The following is a 9,067-nucleotide window of genomic DNA, read 5'->3' as shown; positions in this document are numbered from 1 at the left end:
AGGCAATGGCTGCTTATGACTCAGTAGACAGACCTATTGGCTCCCTCAAACTCATTTCTCTTGAGGTCAAAAGGATGGTGAGGTTACAGACTACAAAAAACCCTAAGGTTGAGCAGGGACTGGAATCCCAGTCTAGCGCATCGCGAGACAGGGAAGTGTTCAAAAGGCAAACCATTGTTCTCAAGTCTTGGGTATTGCCATAACCTCTGTACCTTGTTCTTCCACTGTCTTGAGGGAGAGTTCTCTTGCTTGTGGCTACACTCAGGCACACTATTCTATTTTATTTCTCTTAGTTTGTTTTTTTAATTCTATTGTTTATATATGAAAGATCTAATTTAATGTTGTTACTGTTCTTAAAATGTTTTATTTTGTAGTTTATTATCTTTTTCCTTTCCTCACTTTTAATGTTACTGTTCTTAAAATGTTTTATTTTGTAGTTTATCTTTTTTTTCCTCACTGGGCTATTTTTCCTTGTTGGATTCCTTCGGCTTATAGCATCTTGCTTTTCCAACTAGGGTTATAGCTTAGTTGATAATAATAATAATAATAGTAGTAGTAGTAGTAGTAGTAGTAGTAGTAGTAGTAGTAGTAGTATTAGTAGTAGTAGTAGTAGTAGTAGTAGTAGTAGTAGTAAAAGTAGTAGTTTAATGTTAATTTAAAAAGCGAAAGAAGAGACACAATACTAAAACATAACTGTCAACGACGTTCTTCAATCAGCTGATTCGAACAGCTGATGATTAAGACAATTGTTTGTTTACATTTGGCTTCAACCCTGAAGATCATCATCATCATCTCCTTATTTTGCATAAAATACGTCTAATTAGGCCTTAATTGACCATAAATACGGTAGAGAAATGCGTATTTATAATTGTAACGTATTTTAATTTGTCTATTTTAAATTTTAAGTGATAAATAATAAGGTTTTTATCAGTAAATAGTCATTGATTTTTATATTTTTTCTGGTTTCAGTGTCCTTATTTGAGATAAAATACGTGAAATTATGCCTTAATTGGCCATAAATACGGTAGAGAAATGCGTATCTATAATTGTAAAGTATTTTAATTTGTGTATTTTAAATTTTAAGTCATAAATAATAAGGTTTTTATCAGTAAATAGTCATAGATTTTGATATTTTTTTGGTTTCATGTGTCCTTATTTGAGATAAAATACGTTAAATTATGCCTTAATTGGCCATAAATACGGTATAGGAATGCGTATTTATAATTGTAACGTATTTTAATTTGTGTATTTTAAATTTTAAGTGATAAATAATAAGGTTTTTATCAGTAAATAGTCATAGATTTTGATATTTTTCTGGTTTCACGTGTCCTTATTTTTGATAAAATACGCCGAATTGGTACTTAATATGCCTTAAATACGTTGAATAAATGCGTATTTATACTTGTAACGTATTTATAATTAGGGTTTTTATCATTTAAGTTGTGAATATTAAGTGTTTTATCAGTAAATAACCTAAGATATATATATTTAGTGTAAAATTCATAATTTCAACAAATCGTAGGTCACAGGTGTAAGACGTAGGTCACCACCAAGCAAAGGAGAAGGCTGTTGGTACTGTGACCTGCTATTGGTCAAAAGCTGCGTCAAAAGGAGCACTGTAAGCGTTGGTTAGGTGGTCTTCTGTGGGCTACAGAACGACTTAAGGGTAGTTTGTAGCACTATGGCCAAGCGTCCTAATTTGCTTATTATCGCTCCGACTGTTATCTTGTATAGAATGAACACGTTTGGAAATGGTCTACGGATCTTAAATAGGTTGTGTAAGGGGGGGTTCGGGGGGGCGCAGCCCCCCTGGGTAAGGATACGGCTTTTAGCATAGGCTAGGTGGGTTTTTTAAGTTAGCTTCTCCCGCCAAAATCGTTTTTAGAACGACAGCCACAGTTCAGAATATTCCAGTTTTCTACGAACTCGATTTTAGAATGACGGCCACAGTCCACCCCACTTTATAATATTCCCATTTTCTATGAATGAAAACGGATCTGGCCGTCACCCTACAAAGGCTCCGATTTTTCAAAGCTTAGATGATCTAATAACGGATTTTTAGCGAAGCGAAAAATCTATTTTTGGGTGAGATAGCCATGTCGTCCTTTTGTAGAAGTAGTCATATATACCCTAAGGAAGCTACTAAAGGAACCCTCCATCAGGACGACATGGCCTGGGCCCAAAAATATTGATATATATAAGATACATCCCAGGAATTTATTCTACATCATTTAGGAGCCCAATATGAACAAAATTTATTTCAGGCTTCCTCTAACTATAGTCCATTTCTTTTAGCGAATCATATTTGCACCGACTCGCACCGGTGGCCTTTTAGCTCGGAAAAGTTTCCTGATCGCCGATTGGTTGGACAAGATAATTCTAACCAATCGGCGACCAGGAAACTTTTCCGAGCTAAAAGGACGCCGTTGCGAGTCGGTGCAAATGTGACTCGCTAAAAGAAATGGAATATAGATGCTAATTTAATGGAGCTAAAACCAAAATTAGCATAAAGAAAAACAGAGAGGGAGATACTCAACTTTGACCTAGAAGAGGAAGCCATATCACAAAACAATTCTTTGAAAAACTATTAACCCTTTTACCCCCAGGCTATTTGGAAATTTCCAACCCTTAACCCCCAAGGGGTTATTTTTTTCCCAGCACATTTTGCAGTATATTTTTTTAAATTGCTCTAACAGCCTTAATTTTTGTCATAGAGAGGTCAGGTTGGTCTCATTCTCTTGGAAAATGCCTGAATTTTCTCAAAAAATATAAAAAGTATGAAAAAAAAAAATAGCATTTTTTTGCAAGGACGTACCGCTACGTCCATGGGGGTAAAGGGATAGCTTTTGTGAAACGTACCAGTACGTCCTTTGGGGGTAAAAGGGTTAAAAAAGCTCCCAGAAAATCAACTGCACTGTTGCCACCAGCTGCGCACAAAGGAATGGGAAACTGGTTCATATAGGATCACTGGAAGGTGATAGGATGTGTTACGGCTCCTTACTTATCCTACCCCTTAGTGGATTAGACTGATAAAGGCCTGTTTGGGGTGCAGATATCTATGGTTATCTTAGGATACGTCCCTGATTATACACGATATCTTCGGATAGTCGTTTCCGGGGGTTGGAACCCCGCGATACCTGACGGTAATTCTCTTGTAATATCAATCGCAGAAATATTATACTGTAGATGCCAGAAGGAACTTCCATCAGGACATGGCTCGAGCCCAAAAATAGATTTTTTACGTCAAAATCCCTCTTATTAACCCTTTTACCCCCAAAGGACGTACTGGTACGTTTCACAAAATTCATCCCTTTACCCCCATGGACGTACTGGTACGTCCTTGCAAAAAAATGCTATAAAAAATTTTGTTTTCATATTTTTGATAATTTTTTGAGAAAATTCAGGCATTTTCCAAGAGAATGAGACCAACCTGACCTCTCTATGACAAAAATTAAGGCTGTTAGAGCAATTTAAAAAATATATACTGCAAAATGTGCTGGGAGAAAAATAACCCCCTGGGGGTTAAGGCTTGGAAATTTCCAAATAGCCTGGGGGTAAAAGGGTTAAAGAAGCCTAATATAAATGAAAAGTATTTACAGTATTTTTAATAATTAGAAATATGAAAATCGAAGATGTCTTCATACATATGGTTTAAAAGCAAATTGAACAAGTTCATTTCGTCTTACCAATTTAGTTATCTCTTTACAACTTGTCTTATGCAAATCTTCCATTGAAAATAAAGTAATGTAAAATGTACGAAAATGTACTAAGAGATGTGTGCCCCAAGTCGAGGATCCTCTGTAGTTTGTTTGGTGTGAAATTTCAAAAGTTATGACTGAAAAACCGCATTTTAGGAAAGAAATAAACACAAGAACGCCAACCTAACCTAGGAGCCATATCCTTACGTAAATTACCATAGGGGTTATGACCCTTAGACTGCTATGTCTTTAGTCTACCCTAAGACTAAGTCTCAACCCTGTGTTCACTTCCCGACGGACTTCACTCCTGGCGAGGTTACTCTAAATCATAATACTTCTTAAATCGTAAAACTCGCTTCACATTATATTTCATATCAAGATAAACAACTTCTCCATAAATAGAATAGATCTGATAAGTAGAAAGTTTACGCCTTTCCCAACGAACTACATTCACCCCCAAGTCATTCTGTCGAGAGTCAATCACTTCCGAGATCTGCTGCGAGTCGTCAGCGTGCGGAAAGGGAGGCGACTTGGTAAGGGTAGTGGGTTATCCTGTAACGCTTGAGTTAAATCTATTTTACTTTTGCGGATCGTCGCAAGTGTCCTGTTAATAAACGGTGATGCTCATCTTTTCATCGGCACCTTCAGGGCTGGTCTACTGGAGCAGAGACGAGAGGAAGGTCTTGTATGAGTGGGCAGTTCCCCCTCCGTTCCATGTTTGAGAGGAAGGTTTTCCAGAGCTTGAACTTCGGTGTCAGGGATCTCAGCACACAGGGATCAGGAACTCTTGCGGCCTCCTCCCTCGTCTGTTTCTCGGAAGTACGTTCATCGCTGTGTCCAGACAGATCAGTTTCATTCCTGACGAATGGAACGATCTTCGAGTCTTCCTTCCCCTTTTGGGACGAATCGTATTAAGTTTCGAAACTGTCGTTAGAGCTAGGGAACGCAAAGTAATGCCGAGAAGTATTTATTCCTGTAGAAATATAAACCATCTTTCCTTAATAGTATGACTTCATAAAATCTGGAAAGGGCGTTAAAATTTACCGAGGTAGTTTTAACTTGCCAAATGGATGGTAAGCCCCGTCGCCCACCTGATACTTAGATTTCATGATTTCGGCTGTAAGCAGTACACACGGACTTTTGGCGCCTATTTAATTTTGTCTGTATTAGTTTATTTTTTTCCCTTTCTAGAATAAACGAATGAATGCGCAGACAGACTGTCATAGTGAAGGGATAATCAAAAGAACACTATCCCATGCAGTTGTTTCTTGATAAAGCCACAAATGTGTAAACGTTTTATATGTGCAAATACTCGTTCCTTTTGTAGGGGACATCACTGCTTGCAGTCTCCTCTTCAAAACATTTGGCTCTATGGGGATGAAAGAAGTTTATTCAATTTTGTTTCTAGAAAAAGCTGCAGATGTGTGACGAGTTTGTGTGCGCAAACGCCTACAGTTAATTTCATCCTTGTTCCTTTTGTAGGGGGCATCGCTGCTTGCAGTTTTCTCTTCACGATGTGTGACTTTATGGCGATGACAACATGACCCTAAGGAAGTCGGATATCGTAGGACATCTCTGTTACTCTAACGACAGGAAAAGATGACAACATGACCCTAAGGAAATCAGTTATCGGACATCTCTGTCACTCCAACGACAGGAAAAGGTTTTGCTGCTGCCAGGAATTCTAAGGCTGCCCTGGAAGAGTCAGTGGAATTGCTGAAGGATTTGACGCCAATTCTCCTGTGCCTGGCTTTCTATTAGGTTCTTCAGACACTGGCCCTTCTCAGTAAGAAGATGTCGTCGAAAAAGTCCAGCTAGGTCAATCGACAGTGGTCGAGTATGTGGCACATGAGCTTATGCTCTCCAATCTTATACTGAATCTTGTATGCTCAATGTGGTAGGTCAAGATGTTTGTGTCTCTCCCTAAAGATACAGTACTTTCATTCGAAAAGGCAGAGAAATTGGTTATGATGTAGTGAGAAATTGTCGGTCGGTCTCCTCGCTTTTACGAGCCACGAGGCGTTCCCTCACTCGAGCGTGATTGAAAATGCGATTCCAAGTCTCTGGTTCAGCGGTGACATTCCCACTCGCTCGCTTGTATGGGAACAAGATCACCTGATACCTCTTCTTTCCCCCTTGGGAAGTATATGGGCATGGAATTCCCGTACACTCACGCAACCTGGAATAAGAATAAGTAAGTATGCAGAATGACTCGGTGCTCTCACAAGCCTGCGCTCTGCCCGATGCCCAGAGTTTACTTTAGTCCCCCACAGAGGCTAAAGTAGGCTGTACTTCATCATTCTCTGTGGTTGTAAGGACCAAAGGCAGTTCTGCTTCTGAGGGGGAGGACTTTGACACTTTCTCAGGGTATAATCCCAGTTCCGCACTCAGTCCAGATAGTGCATACTCTTGTGGGAGGATAAGTCAACATTCCCTTCAGAGGCATGTGGAGACCTACTCCGTAGCAAGGGAGGAGGAGTTTTTGGATTTTTAATGCCCTCAACGGCACCCGAATCTTATCCAGTGCCAGCAAGTTTGTGTATGCTCTAGCACTCATTCATGTCTTGGGTAAGTCTGCTGTGGCTCCCACACAAGGATCGAAGACTTCACTTAGACTTGCCATAGTTGGAACTTTCTCGCGTGACCTTTAATTGAGTGAATTCTCAGATCCCTGGCCCTGAGAATTCACTAGTCTAGTCTGCCGAGGAGGATCCTGTCTCGTGCGTTCTCTCGACAGAGGAGATGGAACCAGTTCATTCCGTACTGTCTTCACGTCGTGCTTTTGATGGGCCTGTAGGATGCCTAGTCTAGTTGCAGGTACTGTATCCGTGTAGCGGTCATCTTAGAAGTGCTTCTGCCTTTTTCTTGAAGGAGTATTGTACCAGTTCAAGGGCTTGTGCCCCATGGAGTTCATTTGGGTGTTCACTTTGTTGTTAGTTTAAACCCATTTGCATCGGATACGTCCGTTAGGGAATCACAACGATATTCTGATTCTGGTGTCACTGGAAGATCAATTACTTCGGGATCATGTCTGCCTCCTCACTTTTGCTGGTGATTGTAATACATTGAAAGGAGGACAAGCTACCTGGACATCCTGGTTGATACGTAGCGAGGGACTTGACCCATCGCTCGCCTCGGGATGTTCTGGGAAATAAAGCGACAATTCCTTACCAGACTGAATCTCCCAGCTCTGCAATGGCGATTTGTCCTCGATCATGTCTCCTTTATAAATAACCTCGTGCTTCACAGAGGTATTTACTAGTCGTTCTTCAGCGGTGTCTATAAAGGTGTTGGTCAGTCGTCAGGGATTCCATCCTGTAGTCTCAGTCGATCAGTAGGTTGAGGACAGTCTCCTTGGTGGTTAGACATGAGGAACCTCATCGGTTGATATTCTCCGAACTCCCAACTTCCCGAGATGCTCTAGTTTTCGTAAGCATTGAAAAATGGGTCTGTGGAGTCATAGACAAACGGCACCTGCTCACCAACATTTCTAGAGTTTCTGGCAGTTTCTCGTGTTATGTGAGCTTTCCAAAATGGGTCTGTGGAGTCACAGTAGACAAACGGCACTTGCACACCAACATTTCTAGCGTTTCTGGCAGTTTCTCGTGTTTCGTGAGGATTCCAAAATAGGTCATTTGGCAATACTGTAGCGCTGAGAAAGGACTTGGGAACAGTGCTCATTACCAAGTTAAACGACAATACAGTATCTAGTTATTATGTTGATGTCTAGACAAGATTCATTTGGCTCTCTTTTGTCTTTAACCCTTTTACCCCCAACGCTATTTGGAACTTTCCAACCCTTAACCCCTGAGCATTTTTCTTTTCAAGCACATTTTGCAATATATTTTTTTTAAATTCCTCTAACAGCCTTAATTTTTGTCATAGAGAGGTCAGGTTGGTCTCATTCTTTTGGAAAATGCCTGAAGTTTCTCGTAAAGTTATCAAAAATATGCAAAAAAATGTAAAAAACATTTTTTGCGAGGGCGTACCAGTACGTCCTTGGGGGTAAAGGGATGAGTTTTGTGAAACGTACCAGTACGTCCATTGGGGGTAAAAGTGTTGATAGTCCTGTAGCCACCTAATCTAGGTTTGGTTGAACACTCGATCGAAAACACCTCTCGACTATCAGGTCTCAAGTGAAATAGGTTTGTGTTTATGGAACAAAGAAATGATCTAAAAGAATGGTACTTTTCAAACTCGCTTTGCAAACTTGGCGGGATAATATTGTTCCAGTAAACAGAGACATTATTGTTCCATTAACGATAGTAGAAATTAAGCGATTTGATTTGCAATTTCAGTTCTGTGTGTTCAGTAAATAAAGCCAATATTGTTCCATTAACGACAGTGGAATTTAAGAGATTTGATTTGCAATTTCAGTTCTATGTGTTCAGTAAATAAAGCCAATATTGTTCCATTAACGACAGTAGAAATTAAGTGATTTGATTTGCAGTTTCAGTTCTGCGTACTGATGGTTGATGATATTTTCTTTAATCTGATCTATCAATTAATATCAAATGAAGTCTTTCAAGTTCTGCATCTGATTTGTCATAGTTTCCCCTCCTTCAGTCACGTCACCTTATCTAATTACATTTTCTTTTGATTACAGTTTGCCTACTGAATAAACAAAGTATCTCATCCTCCGAGTCTGAATGAATGAAGATTCAACTGATATGATTCGATGTTGATTTTCGGACGAAGATTCGTCGACGTCATCAGAATAAATGAAGATTCATCATCGACGACATCATCCGTCGACGTCACCAAAGTATTGAATTACTTTATATGTTTTATAACTTTCCAAACAAACAGAATAGATTTTCATTTGGCATCAATTTCAATGTAGTGTCTGTTCAGGTTCAAGGGATTTGCCTTTGCATCAGCACTCCCTTAGTTTTCTTCTATATTGTCGTTCTTCTATTTTCTTCACCCTATTTTCCGCATCTGATATATATATTCTTTTCTTTTTTTCTATTTCTTCTTCATTAAATAAAACATTTCCTATTATCTTCTTCTTTTCCTCTTCGTACGGTTGCTGCAATTATTTCATTTTTCTTCTCTCTTCGCCGAGATCTTGACGGTAAAGTAAGAAATGGGCGAGGAGGTCGTCTGTCTCTTCTCCTCCACAGAGCTTACATTTTACATTAACCCTTTTACCCCCAAAGGACGTACTGGTACGTTTCACAAAACTCATCCCTTTACCCCCATGGACGTACCGGTACGTCCTTGCAAAAAACTGCCATTTAAATTTTTTTTTTTTCATATTTTTGATAATTTTTTGAGAAACTTCAGGCATTTTCCAAGAGAATGAGACCAACCTGACCCCTCTATGACAAAATTTAAGGCTGTTAGAGCAATTTAAAAAAAAATAT

Source organism: Palaemon carinicauda, chromosome 43, assembly GCF_036898095.1.
Source record: "Palaemon carinicauda isolate YSFRI2023 chromosome 43, ASM3689809v2, whole genome shotgun sequence".
Classification (NCBI taxonomy): domain Eukaryota; kingdom Metazoa; phylum Arthropoda; class Malacostraca; order Decapoda; family Palaemonidae; genus Palaemon; species Palaemon carinicauda.
The sequence above is the reverse complement of the archived record's forward strand: the minus strand, read 5'-3'. Positions refer to the sequence as shown.